Here is a 14833-nt window from a genome sequence, read left to right on the forward strand (position 1 = left end):
ACGAGGATTCTCCAATATTTTCAGAGTGTGAACCTCATTTTAATAGAGAGATTGTCTTGTGGACCAGCACCCTTCTCATCTACAATTGCAGATATTACCTCCTGTCTCTTAAGCAACCATATAGCAATTGGCATTTACAGGAACAGAAGTATAAAAATGTAGTCCATCTGAGCTGTCTTTATTTTCAGCCGCTACATAATATTAGAGAGATCCAGTACCACCTGGCCAGCCAGACCTCCATAGACTTCCAGCATGTGGTCCCTGGGACACAGATTGGGAACCAGTGCTTGCAAAGTGATTCATGTGGATGGACTCTTATGCTAACATGGATCTCTTTGCAGAATTAGGAAGTAGTTTGCTTCTTTGAGACTGCCTCTCCCTGGGAGATACTCACTGTAATAAGACTCAGGGAATTTGTCCTACAAAGATGCTTTTAAGACTAGTTGCCTGTGATTGAAGTGCCAATTTTTTGATCACAAGAATGTTTTGTTCTAAACAAGCAATTTGTATTTTTAAGTATTTGTCAACGACTCCTTAAAAACCAGAAAAATATACCCTATGTGATTAACAGTTACTTGTGTGTGGTGTGTTTGAGCATCACTCATTTTGTATGGTATTACCTTCCTCAGCAAAATTAGATATCTTTTCACAGATGTGCAATTAATTCTTCTAGTCATACATTAAAAGTGATAATACAGTCCAATGTGCAGTTGCATTAATTAAAAAACACATCTTTCACCATCTACTTGTACAGTTATTTGAAACAAGGTAGAAATATTAGTCACACATACTGTTCTCATTCATATGTTAACACCTTGCTGACTGATATTTAGTTTAATTCCTTGCTCAAAACTTCATAATGCTCATGGTTTGTTTGGTTTTATAAGGGAACAGTCAACGTGCATTTCTTAATTATAATATTTTTCCCTTGCCATTTATGACAGTCCTCTGGAAGATTGGATCTGAAATCTTTCTCTATCACACAGACAGACTTATTTGTTTTGATAAAGTTGCTCATGAGTCCTGGGTGTTTACACTGATTTTTAAAAATGTATTTAATGTATGAATTCATTTCATTTATTTGTCTTATTTCGTTTTGTATCCCTTGCATGTACTATAGTTGATCGAGTTATGTAAGAGGCGAACACAAGGAAAACAATATGCAAGTTTTTGTGCCAATACCTTCACAGTTTCACTTTTAAGTTCATGCCCAGTTAATATTGTATATTTGGTGCTAGTTCAAATAGCCTTGTAAGAGATATGCTTTCTAGTCTATCCAAAACTCTATAGTCCTTATTGAGCCATACTCTTCATTTCCTTTTATTTTCAAAGAATAAGAGCCTAGATTCCATAGAAGTTTTAATAACCAAAATATTTAATTCCCTGTATCGGTTGCCTAGCATTCACTTTGTCTCCAATTCCATAATAAAAAGCAAACTGAAACAACTAACTTTATGTGGTATTCTGAATCTAGTTTCACTGGTTCTGTGTTTCATGACAGAGAAATTTCCTTACGCTTATCTAGAAAATTTCTGCTTTAATTTCCCAGAAGTTTGTTTGATTTATTTGCCCATATTGTAAGAATGTAGGCTGGTGGCAGGGCATTTCCAATAGTTAATGGAATTGATTCTAGAGTTCCCGTCATCCAAAACTTTTTCCTCAAAACATTGGCTAAACAGAGTTTAAATCATCTGATCTTCATAGCGTGTTACACAGCCTGTTGGCTCACCTGTGAGAGGAAGATGAATGAGGAGTTTGACATTGTATCATTTTGAATTTTATTTTATAATTTGCATTTTGTACAAGAGTGTAGAGTGAGTTTTGGAAGGTGCAAATTGAAAGGATACAGTAAGCAAATACTACTGAGCGCTATACTGAAGTTTTTAGAGTATTATCCATCACTATCCCTACATACTCCTCCTGTCCAGTGTTTTGCACTGTACAGATATTAATACTAAGTTTTAATTGTATATATTTGTTCATTTGCCCTTGCCTTTTTCTCCAGTTATTTGGAGAAGCCTCTTACCTACAGTTGCTACATCTCAGATCTATTTTCAATTACATCACGCTCCTCCTTTTTTATTGATTTAGTTGTGAGCCAACTGTGTGCTAATCTGAGTGCAAAATACTTCTAACTCTTCCACTGATGTAAATAAATGAGTCAGATCTAGCCTGGTATTGATCCTTGTGGTAGTCCACTGCTCACTTACCAACAAATTGTTGTCATTCACAAATCAGGTCTGTATCCGCCTAAATAGCTTGCCTCATTTCTTACAATTACCTTTATAGATTTATTGTATTTATGTGGGTATATCAAAAGATTTCCTGAAGTCCAGTTAAATTATGTTTATGGCTTTTTTAAAAGATGTGTTAGGTATGGAATTTCCCATTTGTGAATTTATCCTTCTGTCTTCAATCATATCAGAGCTTTTGAGGTCCTACATTCCATTCCAGTATCTTTCCCTATTGCTGCAGCCCACTTGTAGATTTTTATAGTTTTCTGGGATCTTTTTTCTTCAAAAGCTCTAAGATAATATAGTCCAGATTCAGGAAAGCATCCCTATTCAGGAGATTTACTCTGTGCTGCACTTAGGTATCCTAGAAGCATTACTAAAATTAAACATGTGCTTAAGTGCTTTCCTGAATCGGGGCCATAACTGTTGCATAGCTTTCTCATAGTTCATTCTAGTGCATCAGTTTTCAAATAGCTTTTAAGAGCTAAGCATTTATTCTTTTAAAAGTGTGCTTGCAGATATGCATTTATATATGAATATATATGTGTATATATAGGGTGCATGTATGGATGGATGCTAGTTTCGGGTACATCTTTCTTGCTTTTCAGAATTCTGGCTGGCATAAATCCCATACAACTCTAGTTATTTTTATACTTAAAAAACAAAACACCTCCCCCCAACATTGTGTTTCAATGAACTAGTTAAAATATCAGAAACAACAATATAGTTACCTAGTTGACTGTTACGTGGGCTATGTAAGTGTTACGGTGTCCTTCACTACTCACTTTCTTGTTTTTAAGTATTTGGGTTTCCTCAGAGGTTTTCATACCTATCCCATCAAACTGGTTTAGGAAGCAAAGCCCTTTTTGCTTTGGGAATTTTTCCATTTTTGCTTTCTACAGTTTTCAGAGTTTCTTCTATGTATGTAAATGGGCCAGATTCTCACTCCTTTCTCCAACCCCTTTGCACTGGCCACCTGAGAATTTCCCTGGTGGGGGAGGAGGTCTCAGTTGGCATCAGGTTGGTGAAGCCAGCTCCTATGCCAATCCCCCACTTCTGACACACCCCAGTGGATAAGGTGCAGATCATGGTAAGGTGGGGTGGGAACAGATCTTTGCCAGTTTTCACTAGGGTGTGATCCTTTGGGAAACATACGCAGGCAATTTAAGTTAGAGCAGCCTTTATGAGTTCGCTTACACTGGAGGTCACTTACACTGGGTGAGAGCAGGTTCAGAGATTAGAGCAAGTCCAGTGGTGCTTATTGGCTATAAATATGCCAGATTCAGCTGGGGCAGAAATCTTCAGTGCAGGTGCAGTGTAGGGCTGTCACACAGCCCCTGGAATGGGGGATTGGGTGGAGGAAGGGGTGTCTATAGCACTGAGCACTATGAGGATTATTGTCTACTTGAGGATGCAGAGGAGCACAGATCAGTGTAAATTAGATCAGCTCTGACTTATACAGGGACACATTGGTTCCTGCAGCCAAAAACTGGGTGGCACAAAGGTGGCTTGAAGCACTGCTGTTCCTCCATCTGCTCTGGGCTAAGCTTTCTGTGGGGCACAGCAAAGAACTTGTCTCCTGCTTCTTCTCTGCAGCAAAGCACACAATGGTAGAGCTAAGCTATTATTGATACGTTAGCTATTTAATTTGGGATTAGTGCTATGAAGAACAATTTTCTATCGAGTATCAGAGGAGTAGCCGTGTTAGTCTGGATCTGTAAAAGCAGCAAAGAATCCTGTGGCACCTTATAGACTAACAGACGTTTTGCAGCATGAGCTTTCGTGGGTGAATACCCACTTCGTCGGATGCAAGAATTCACCCACGAAAGCTCATGCTGCAAAACGTCTGTTAATTTTCTATCGGTTGGTCATAAATATCTGGCTATAAAGTTCTGTCCATATTCAGACTTCCTAGCTTCTTAAACATCAGCAGTGGCATAGTCTTTACTTCCTTCAGGATTTCTGTCTACTTTCTTGGGAACTTTAATGTTGTCCCTGGCATCTGTTTGTTTTTCTCTTTTGAGAACAATGAGGCGAACGTTTAATTCATGACATTAACTCCTTCTATTGATACATAAATCACATGCATTTCAGAGTCTTTCTTATGGTGTGGTCACGAGTAAATACGTTTGCAGAATTCTGAAAATCTCTCCTTTATTTCAGCATTGGGTGGTGGTAAAAGCTGGTGCTTAGAAGTGATGTTACTAAGGTGGGCCTCTGGGATGGCATGGGGGTAGATCATGGGTACTATTCAGAGTTGCCAATTCTGATGATTTTATCACAAGTCTTGCAATATTTGGGAGTTTTCTTAAAGCCCCAAATCCCATGTGAGAATATTGACTTTTTATTTTTACAGAATGAACATTTCTGGCCCTCATGATTGTGGGGAAAAAAGCTTGCAAATGTGACTACAAAAGGCTCAGGTGCAAGAAGGAAAATTAAAAGATTCCAAATGTATTATTTTTAAAAAATCTCAAGATGATTTTAAGTCAAATCATATGATTTTTGGAGCCCAACTCATGTTTTTTGCATGCTTGTGGCTGGTGATACTATACCCTACAAACATAGACTGAGCGTGCTCCTAATGCATACCTGTGCCTGGAAGTTTCTAGAATAACTGTGTGTGTCTCAGGCACAACCAAGCTCTTAAACATTAACTTCCGTGGCTCTCTGGTTACAGCCTGGTGTGATTTCTTTCCCTACACAGCATGCATTGTGCTAATGTTGTCACACCATCTTTGAATCTATATGGAGACATGTACTGTCATCTCAGGGTAGGTTATTGTCCACTGTCCCCCCACCTTGGTTAATGTTTTCTTTCTTAAAAATGTTACCTCCCACCTTCCCCCCACCCCAACAAAAAATTACTCTAATGACATGCCTTCAGGGAAAACCACTGAGTTGAAAAAGGGATTCTTCCCAAAAAGCCACATAGTTCTAAATTAGAGTTGCATTGGCCTGAAGATTGGCAGTAGAACACAATCAGCTGTTGCATATGAGATACGTGATGAGGGATGACCTCAGGGATCAGGTTTTCTAGCAATAAGGTTAGTCATAGCACAGAATCACTCTGGCCGCAGATAGGGAGAGCTCAACTGAATCAATATGACAGTAACTTATCTAGATATTTAAAAAAAAACACCTTACAAAACGGTGCAATATTTTTGAGAGGGTGTTGTTTGTTTTGTTTGTTACTTTGGGAAGTAAGGGGAGAAGGCCTTATTTTAACCTTATAGGTTGGCTGCATTTTCCAGCAGAATTTACTGCTGAGCATCATGTCCCCACCAAAGAGAATGCTGGAGTGTTGTACTGAGTAGGAGCTTGGCTGTCTGTGGTGTTTCTAGCTATTGCAGAACTGAAGAAGAAAAAAAATAACATTTAGACCAGGATAGTGGGGAATGTTCTTCTTTTCCTTGAAGCATTCAGAACGTAGAGTTTGATTCACTACTACGTTTTTCTGCTGGTGGACTTCCACTGAACTCAATGATGTTACACTGAGGTAAAACGGGAGGAATGCTGTAGTGAATCAGGGCTGTTAACTCTGAAATTTTTCTAGCTTTATCAATAGGTTTGTAGGTTACCTGTTTAAAAATGGTCATTTTGGTTCTCAAATGGTTGCCCTCTTGGCACCCACACACATACGTGCTCCATGTGTGCACCTCTTCACCTAAGTAATAGTATATAGTTCACTGCTTGCAAATCAGACTTCCTTTGCAAATGAAATCCTAATCTCCGACTGACTTTACCGTCTTATCAGGACCTTAAAAAGGAAAGGTAGAGAATGAAATAAAAATGTTATGGTTGTTTGATCGTTCACATACACTTTCACCCTCTCAAGCAAATCACTGACATTTTCACTGTTAATAGGAGAATTCTTATTCCCAAGTGTACCCTGACAAATCTAGCTGTAGTAGCCCACTTGACCCAGAGCTTGAACACAAAACTCCATTTTTCTGTAGGACTCTCCTGAGCTGTTTGCAGACTTTCAAAAAGTGAAGCATTCCTGGTAGTGATGGTTCATCAACTGGTAAACAGAGCTCATCAGTAACAGAGCACAATTATAGTTATTTTTTAATTCTTAACATAAAAAATGTGGATGTTATTCTTCAAATTGAGACTCTGAATAATCTCTTTTTACCTTCCACTGGCAGTAAGGCATAAAACATGCTGTCAGATTTATGGTGCTCAGAATATATTGGTTTTAAATATTTTAACCTTATAGTAAAGCATAGCCAAAAGTTTGAACCTTAAATTAAGCCTTGAAGGTGTTTGTAACAAATCACCTGCTAAATAGCTTTTATTTGAGAAGTTCTTAGGATAGCATAATTGGTTAAGGCATTTAGGGCATGTCTACACTTGCCATTTAAAGTGCAAAAAGTCCCTTTTCATGCAAAAACCGCGAGAGCGTCTATACTTGCCAGTGACTTTTCACCGCAAACAGAAAACCATCTCCATGAGAGGCGTACAGTTCTTACTGGTGATACTTTTATGGTGATGTGCAAATGAAGACATGTTCTTCCTGTTTACATAGCTTTTAGCCCCTGGAGGATATCTCACAGTGCCTAGGTGACCACTCTGCCCAGGATGCCCCATGATCATCCCCCTCACTCCCCCAAGGCCTATCCTCAAAATGGAGAGAGCTGCACTGTGGGATAGCTGCCCTCAGTGCGCTGCTCTCATCAGCGATGGAAGTGCTGCAAATGTGAACATGATGTGACGCCTGTGGAAGTAAGTGAGAACACAAACCAGTGCTTTTCTTTCACTGGTTCCCTATCACCAGTGAAACTGACAGCGCAAAAACTCTGCAAGTGTAGACATAGTCTCAGTGTAGCCTTTAAATGGGGAACATAGCCCATGGAGAATAAAAGTGCCCTGAAAATTTGGCAGTAGCACAATCAGCTGCAGAAGATACAGGATTAGGAATGACCTCAATGCTACTGTTTTCCATGCAGTAAGGTTACGCATGATAGGAGATGCTTAGGCTCCAGATACAGAGAAATCCATCAATCACTCTCTTATAGTGACCTCTGTTGGCTAGCTCATGAATCTCAGACAAGTCTCTCCTTGTCTGCTGAATTTAACTGTCTTTTTAGTTGCCATGGCAGTAGTCAAAAATAGGATATTTTAATGACTTTGTTTTAAGTCTAAAAGGTTCAGCCCACTCAGATTGTTCTCACAAGCCTTTTAATTGTTGCCCAGTGGTCTGTGTCTAGAGTAGGACTTGAGTGGTCATGAAGGAATTTAGACTTACATGCCTAGATCCTGTGCAGTGAAAATAAGTGTGAGATGCTTCTTGTATTCTGTGGAGTACAGTGTATTTTACCTTAAAATGCCAAATTATATGAAGTAAGGAAGTTAATAGGTTGGTGACTGATTGATGTAAAGGCTATTGTCTACCTTTACTCATGATATGAAGGAACTTTTTGGATGTTATGCAATCAGCCTTGTACATTAACTTTCACTCAAAGGAATAATACCAGGTTAGAAATTGTATTTATTAAAAAAGCAAATGTCTTGGTGTTATTAATAATAGCTTAGATAATTAAAACTGCAAATATTTTTTTTTAATTATTTTTCACTGTTTGCTCATCTTGGACAATAACAAGATGCCACAAGTTAGTCACTTTCTGGTTCTTGTGCACCAACATAATGCTACAGGTTTTGGGTTGCAAAATATGGTGGAATTAAACATTCCCCGTGAAAACTTTTCAATTTAAAAATAAAATTTAAAATATGTTCTTATTAATATCAAGTTTCATAAAAACTTGTTTTAGCAAAGCCCAAATGTTGGATCTAAGCTGTATGACAGTGTGTCCCTCTAATTTAATCTGTAATGATATCTCCTGTTTAGGAAATGTTGCTAAAGGAATACAACTGCTTGTATAATGAAGTGCAATGAATAGGAATGAAATGTTCGTGTGCTTTTAGTATTACAAGAAAAAAGGAATGAGTAAATTCATTAGTGTGAGCTTCAGTTGTGTGTGTAATTGGTTAAAATATTCAGTGAGTTGTATAACATTCAGCTTAAAAAACCCCTCTAATAAAATATCGTTTCATGTATACACTTGCACCTATATTATTCTTTTGCACTTTTTGAAAACAAAAGTTACTATGTGAAGCTGAAATTTGAGTTAGTTTTTTACAAATAAAATTTTTATATGGGAAACTAATATATAATAATACTTGCTAGTACTAAGCCACAAACGAAGACTGAAACAGGATTTGGAGGTCTAATTTGCAATGCTTTTTTTGCCTTTGATCTATGGCATTTGTGATCTTGTCATCATGGAATCTCTGGGCAATCTTGTCATGAAATTTGTGAGCTGTTCAGAAGCCATGAGACAGTAAGATGGGAATTGATCCATGCATGGACCAGAGCCATACATCTCTGTTGGTAACACACTTGAGAGTTGTTATGCTCCATTTGTGGCTCAAGAGTCTGCATTATGTCGGCTCTTGTGCAGCTTCATTGAAAATGGGGAGTTGTCTGGCTATACCGAAAGAAGAACAGGAGACATTTGACATGGGTTTAAGTAGGCCACAACTTTATAATTAGATGTCTGGGACTACTCAGTAGATAAAAGTGTACAGTGCAGGTAACCCATGTTTTTTCCATAATTACCCAGAGCTCCTACCAGCTCCCCCTCTTTGTTCAGCCAGGTCCCTCCAGCAAACTGTATTGCCAGGACCTTTCCATCCACCCTCCTCATAGGAGGGTTAAGGTGGGCTTAAAGAATGGGGGGTTGGCTCCCTGCTGTACCAATCATAGGAGACCCCCACCACCCCCTGTTAATTTCTTTAACAAACACCTCTTTTTAAGTCCTTTTCCAAGCCATTTATCCAGTCACTGTATGCCTTTCCTATGGAGTACCTGCACTGGACATCTGCCCTACACTTAAATAATGAGTTGCGACATATGGCCTACCGCCCATCATGCCACGCATGAACAGAGTCCTTCCTGAACCCACTATGGGAAAGGTAAAAAAAACCACAACCCAACTGCACCCAAGCCAATATGGTGGTAAGGGAAAAAAATTCCATGCCAGTCTCCCTAAAAAGGGACGGCTAGCATAAATGCTCGCAGCAGGTCTTGACCAAACCTGGTATTGTACCACATAAAGGGGAGGGAGCGTGGGTCCCGCTTCAGACTGTTCCGTGTAAAAGGCTTCAGCCCCAGGGCTTCCCCTTTTAACCCTGCATTCCTAGGGGATGAGTCAGTGACCATTCTGACCCTTTTGCAGCAGTTTTCATCTAAGCCATAAAGCACTGTTCCCTTCATTTGGGCAGCCAGCCAAACACCCCTCCCCCCCCATTAAAGGTGCAGGGCAGTCAACCTTGCCATGTGGATGCTACTGAATTTGCTCAATAATCTAAATTTCTTCAGTGAGGGTAAATGGAATGCTGGGAATCAACAATAGTGTATTATAGTTATTTGAACAGAAGAATCCTATAGCAATCATGCATTTGTACAACCAAGACTCCCATAACTAGAGACAGAGAGATGAACCTAAAAAAATGAGTCATTACTTGTTCTTTTTTTTTCTTTAAGGCTGTATGCTTGCTCACACAGAAGAAGGTTAACATTTTTAATTTTACTGTGTTTTTGTTTTATTCAAGATTTGATATTTGGTTTGATATCCATGTGGTTCCCTTTAGTGCTCATTGAGAGTGAAGGTGAATTTGATTTTGACTTGTAAAGCTGGGAATCAGTCCAGTAACAAGCTATTCCTGCTAAATGAGTCAACACTTAAGCTACAGACTTTCCAAGGTCAGTTTTGAAGCACTACTATTTGTTCTCAGTTTATAAGTATTTATGGAATTGTTTGAAAATAAAGTGAAAACCATCAACAAATGGATATTTTAATTTACTGTACAATACTAATCTTGTACAGTAAATTCCAGCAAACTTGTTAAAATAATTTAGGCTTGGACGTGGTCCTACTAATGAACACACAAGACCTATTTAGGGGCAGTAGGCAATTAGGCAATTTTAAAAGATTTTAAATTTTGACTCAAATGTGTTAAACTCTCAGAGATAATGGAATTGTAGCAATTTCCATACACTGTGCATGTTATGTCCTTTTGCAAGGACATAGATGCAAAAAATGATACCACACAACAGGATTAGCCAATTATGATATCCTGTTCATGTTGGAAAAATAATTTTCTCATTATGAACAAAGTAACTGTATCTGAAACCTGAAATATCAAACTATGAATTTCAATGAATTGCCTGTATTACAATATTTCTTTGCAGTAAAACACCTTAAATGTCCTCCCCATGTCCACAAAAGTAATTTACCTAATTGAGGTGTACGTTAAAGGCAGAACAAAATTGCCCTGGAAAGCAAGGAGACATTTTAAAGTGATTGTTTAAGATAGGGAGTGGCCTATTGGAAGGCATTCTTCGTGTAAGGTTTAGATACTGATTCTACAAGGAGAGATGGGCAAAAATAGAAATAATTGGTAAGAATACACCTCAACCCCGATATAACGTGACCTAATATAACACGAATTCTGACATAACATGATAAAGCAGTGCTCTGGGGGGGGGGGCTGCGCACTCCAGCGGATCAAAGCAAGTTCGATATAACGTGGTTTCACCGATAATGTGGTAAGATTTTTTGGCTAATAATAAAAAGTAATAAAAGAAACTCTGCAGTCAGATTTCTTGGTGATCATTGAAAAGCACAATATAAGTTGTGGCTTGATTGCTTCAGAGCATAGGAGGTACACCTAAGCAGAATGAAATGTAGCTCTGTGCTGGTCGATGATCTAGGTGTGTTCTGATATTTCAGTGATTTCAAGTGAATAATAAAAAATGGTAGAGGAGAGGAGAGCCAGCAGCAAAAATGGGGAAGGAGGTTTGGTTCTCTCCAGCATGTGGATCACCCATCAACCCGACTCATCCTCTTTGCAGTGAAGATGCAAGCTAAATCACTCAAGTACTTGTAGTTCTATACTGCATTCCTACGGTTTCCCCCAACCCCCGCCAAAAAGGGGGCAGACATGTTCTGTCACAATTGACACCACTGACTGGAAAAGAATCCTAGAGCATCTGAATGCAAAGAACCATGGGATATGCTAGGCTAAACTGGTACTCAAACCCAGATGCCAGTGTAGACATAGTTTTACTCTCAACCCTTGAGCAATGTAGTGGGAAAGCTGACTAAAATGGAGTGGGTTCTCAGAGATGGGTGGATAGGTGGTGAACTTCAGGATCAGACCAGCCCATGCAAAACTCCAACCATCTTCTTGTATTTTCATCTGTATGTCTGAATGATTGATAGCTTGATCATTTCCTCAGTACACAGACTTCTCTCTGTGTCTGTGCTCCTTTTTAGCTGTGTTCTTAAGTGGGGAACAATGACTTTGAAAATGACTTGTAATAACATGCAGTATTAGTAACAGCATGAGATCTGAAATTTTCACTACTTATGAGTTCATTGCAACAAAATTGACACTTTTCAGAAGAGTCCTGTTCAGTTTGCTTGAAAAAATAAAATTAATAAGACAATTGTGACAGGAAAATGTCATTTTTAATGTATTCTACAGACAAGAGGAGTATTCAGGTTAACACAGATCAGCTTAGATAAATGTAATTTGTCTCAAATGGTTTGTGAGCATGAAAGCCATTTTTAAAATAAAACATTAATGGGTCACTGTTGAGTTATGTTTTTTTGATAATTTTTGGCAAGAGGTATCGTCTGTACCTGTTAATGAGCAAACATTTCATTCGTTAGTCAGGAATCTCAGCCTCTCCTCCCATCCCACCCTCTTCCCTGTATTCTTCCTCCCCGACCCCTCATCTCTTCAGAGGCGTTATTCTTTTGGGCTGGAATATGTTCTCTCAATAACCTGTTAAAGCCATCACCCCCTTTGTTAAAGGGCTAGTCTAAACTTACTTGCCGGGTCGACGCGGAGAATTCGACTTCTCAGAGTTCGAACTATCGCGTCTAATCTAGATGCGATAGTTCGAACTCCCCGCGCGCTCCGGTCAACTCCGGTACTCCACCACTGCAAACGGGGAAACCGGACTTCGATCCCGCGGCGTCTTGACGGGTAAGTAGTTCGAACTAGGGTACTTCGAGTTCAGCTACGCTGTTCATGTAGCTGAACTTGCATACCCTAGTTCGACCCCCGCCCTTAGTGTAGACCTGCCCTAACAATGATACTTTAAAAATATGCACACTCCTGTATCTCCCATAAATATACTATCTGTGGGAGGGATTGGGGTGGGGAAGAAAGCCTGGTTGAATAGCTAGGACACTGGACAGGGAGTCAAGAAATCTGGGTTCTCTTTCAGTTCTGCCACTAACTTCTTGTGTGATCTTGTTAAGCCATTTTGTCTCCATCCCTCTGCTTTGATTCCCATCCTTTGTCTGTCTTGTCTGTTTACATTGTAAGCGCTTTGGGACAGGAGCTGTATGGGAATCTGGTTGCAGTTAATATAATACACATAAGAAATAATGTCATGACCATTTTTTGCTTCCTTAATCTTTTAATTGTGCTGATTCTTTGTCTTTACAATTCAAGAAGTAACTGTGGTCTTGACATTCAATCACAAGTACAAGGAAACAGACATGTTTTGGTTTTCTTGCTAGAAATATGGCACAGAGGCATAGGTAACATCATCATTGATTTAAGTCTGTAATGGTTTGTGGTCATTGTAGATTTAATCTCAGAAGGTAAATTTACTGTAACACCCCTGTGGGCAGGGGGGGGGGAAAGAGTTCAAACTTTCCACCAGTTTTTTCCATTCCTTGCACATCATGCACAGAAAGCTGTCTGAATGATGTGGATGTTATTGATGTCACTGAGGTACAGGTGAGAGTACAAAGAGATGTCTGGGAGTGGAGTTTTACAGCAGTAGGTCTGACTCTGAAGCTCATACCACTGAGAACAGCAAGGGGAAAAGAGAAGTGAAAACAGGCATTTACAACAATAAGTTGCTGTTTGCTCAGGGGAAACCGGAAAGGTAGATTCTCCTAAATTTTTGTGTTCTTTTTCCTTCTCTGTTTGATGAAGCTAGGCCTTAGTCTTCATGGCAGGATCCTTGTTTTAGCTGCTTGAGGGGGAACTGAACCTTTCAGATACAGCAGAAGACAGAAAACCCTCAAGATCTTGGAAGAAAGGGGAAGGTCAGATTCCTTTTTTCCCTAAATTATTGAGCCCTAGTTTTCTGTCTGGCATTTTTGCATTTCACTGCCTGGTGAATACACAAGTGGATGTAAAATGCTACCGTTCCATAGTGTTTTATACTCACTTTACAATCATTTTGTAGAATTGTACAGGTACAAGATACAAAGCCACAGAAAATTAGGCTCTTGAATTATATTCACTTCTCCCTTTTTTAATGACTTTGCCCCCACAGTGCAGGCAATACTGGCTACTCTGCTTGCCCCAGACTCAATGTGCTTTTGTGATCAAGCCTGCCAGAATTATTTAATAGTTTGTGGAATATATCAAAGCAGAATCTCTGGGTCAAAATAGGAGTTTAACTCAATGGGGCTACTTGGATAAATAAGGAGATCAGATTGTCCCTATGTCGGAAATTATTTCCCCCAAATGTTGGGGTTTTCCCTACATAGAAATTAATAGCACTTCTTGTGTATAGAATGATGCCTTTAGATACCCGACGAAGTGGGTATTCACCCATGAAAGCTCATGCTCCAAAACGTCTGTTAATCTATAAGGTGCCACAGGACTCTTTGCTGCTTTTACAGATCCAGACTAACACGGCTACCCCTCTGATACTTTAGATGCTAGTTTCAGCAGTGAATTTTGGAACTTGCCAGCTAAGCTACCAAAGGAAAAGTGAGCTGTGGTGATTTACTTGATTTACCTGAAAATGCAACTGGCTTGGGATATATGGACCTGGACAGAAGGCTGTGAAAATAACATGGTCACATGGAAATAGCAGAAAACACTAATGGGGAAAGGCACAGGAATGTTTCTTGCGGAACGATCAGGGGATGGATGATTAGCAAATAGGGCAACTTTTATGTATTTTTTTAAAATCTAAAATGTATTTATTTATTATTACATGTAACAAAGAAATGGGGGGAAATAGAATAAGTCTAATATCCAATAAGTCTATTGCTTTTTGAACTGGCTTAGACAAATAATATTCTCTCAAGATTAATGCTATTTAAAAAAAACTTAATTTTTATGCAAACCATTCTTTTCAGTTTTCCAACCGTATCCATATTGAATATACATAGAAATAGAGATTTACCGCAAATATTAATTATGAATATCAATTCCTAAGGTCAATTATTTTACTGTTATATGGCTGCAGAGACATTAAATGAGGAAGTGCAATCTGGACAGTTAGGAGGAAACTGGTTCTTTTAGTTAACTCTTCTTGGCAAGATGTCCAAATTTGTGTTGAGTGAACACCTTGGCAATAGTTCAGAGGCAGATTTTATTATCTTGTATAGCTACTCTGCGGTGATTGTAATCACATAATAGTCATGAAAGGCCAGATGTCCCTTGTGAACCTTGACAGTATATATAAATTTATTTGCTGTTCTTTCAGTATTTTTGAAAGAATGTATTAAATAGTATGACAATATTTTATTGTTGTTTACAAAAAC

At 38.9% G+C, this 14833-nt stretch overlaps 1 protein-coding gene and 1 long non-coding RNA gene across 5 annotated transcripts in view; both read left to right on the forward strand.

The window, feature by feature from the left end:
* CLSTN2 (calsyntenin 2) overlaps nucleotides 1–14833 on the forward strand; it is a 713200-nt gene that overhangs the window by 323574 nt on the left and 374793 nt on the right. The window lies entirely within an intron of this gene.
* Nucleotides 9876–14291, forward strand: LOC123377991. The gene is made up of 3 exons (XR_006582416.1): nucleotides 9876–10002; nucleotides 13267–13375; nucleotides 13997–14291. It is a non-coding gene; the product is annotated as an uncharacterized LOC123377991 (long non-coding RNA).

Source organism: Mauremys mutica, chromosome 9 (genome assembly GCF_020497125.1).
Source record: "Mauremys mutica isolate MM-2020 ecotype Southern chromosome 9, ASM2049712v1, whole genome shotgun sequence".
Taxonomy (NCBI): Eukaryota; Metazoa; Chordata; order Testudines; family Geoemydidae; genus Mauremys; species Mauremys mutica.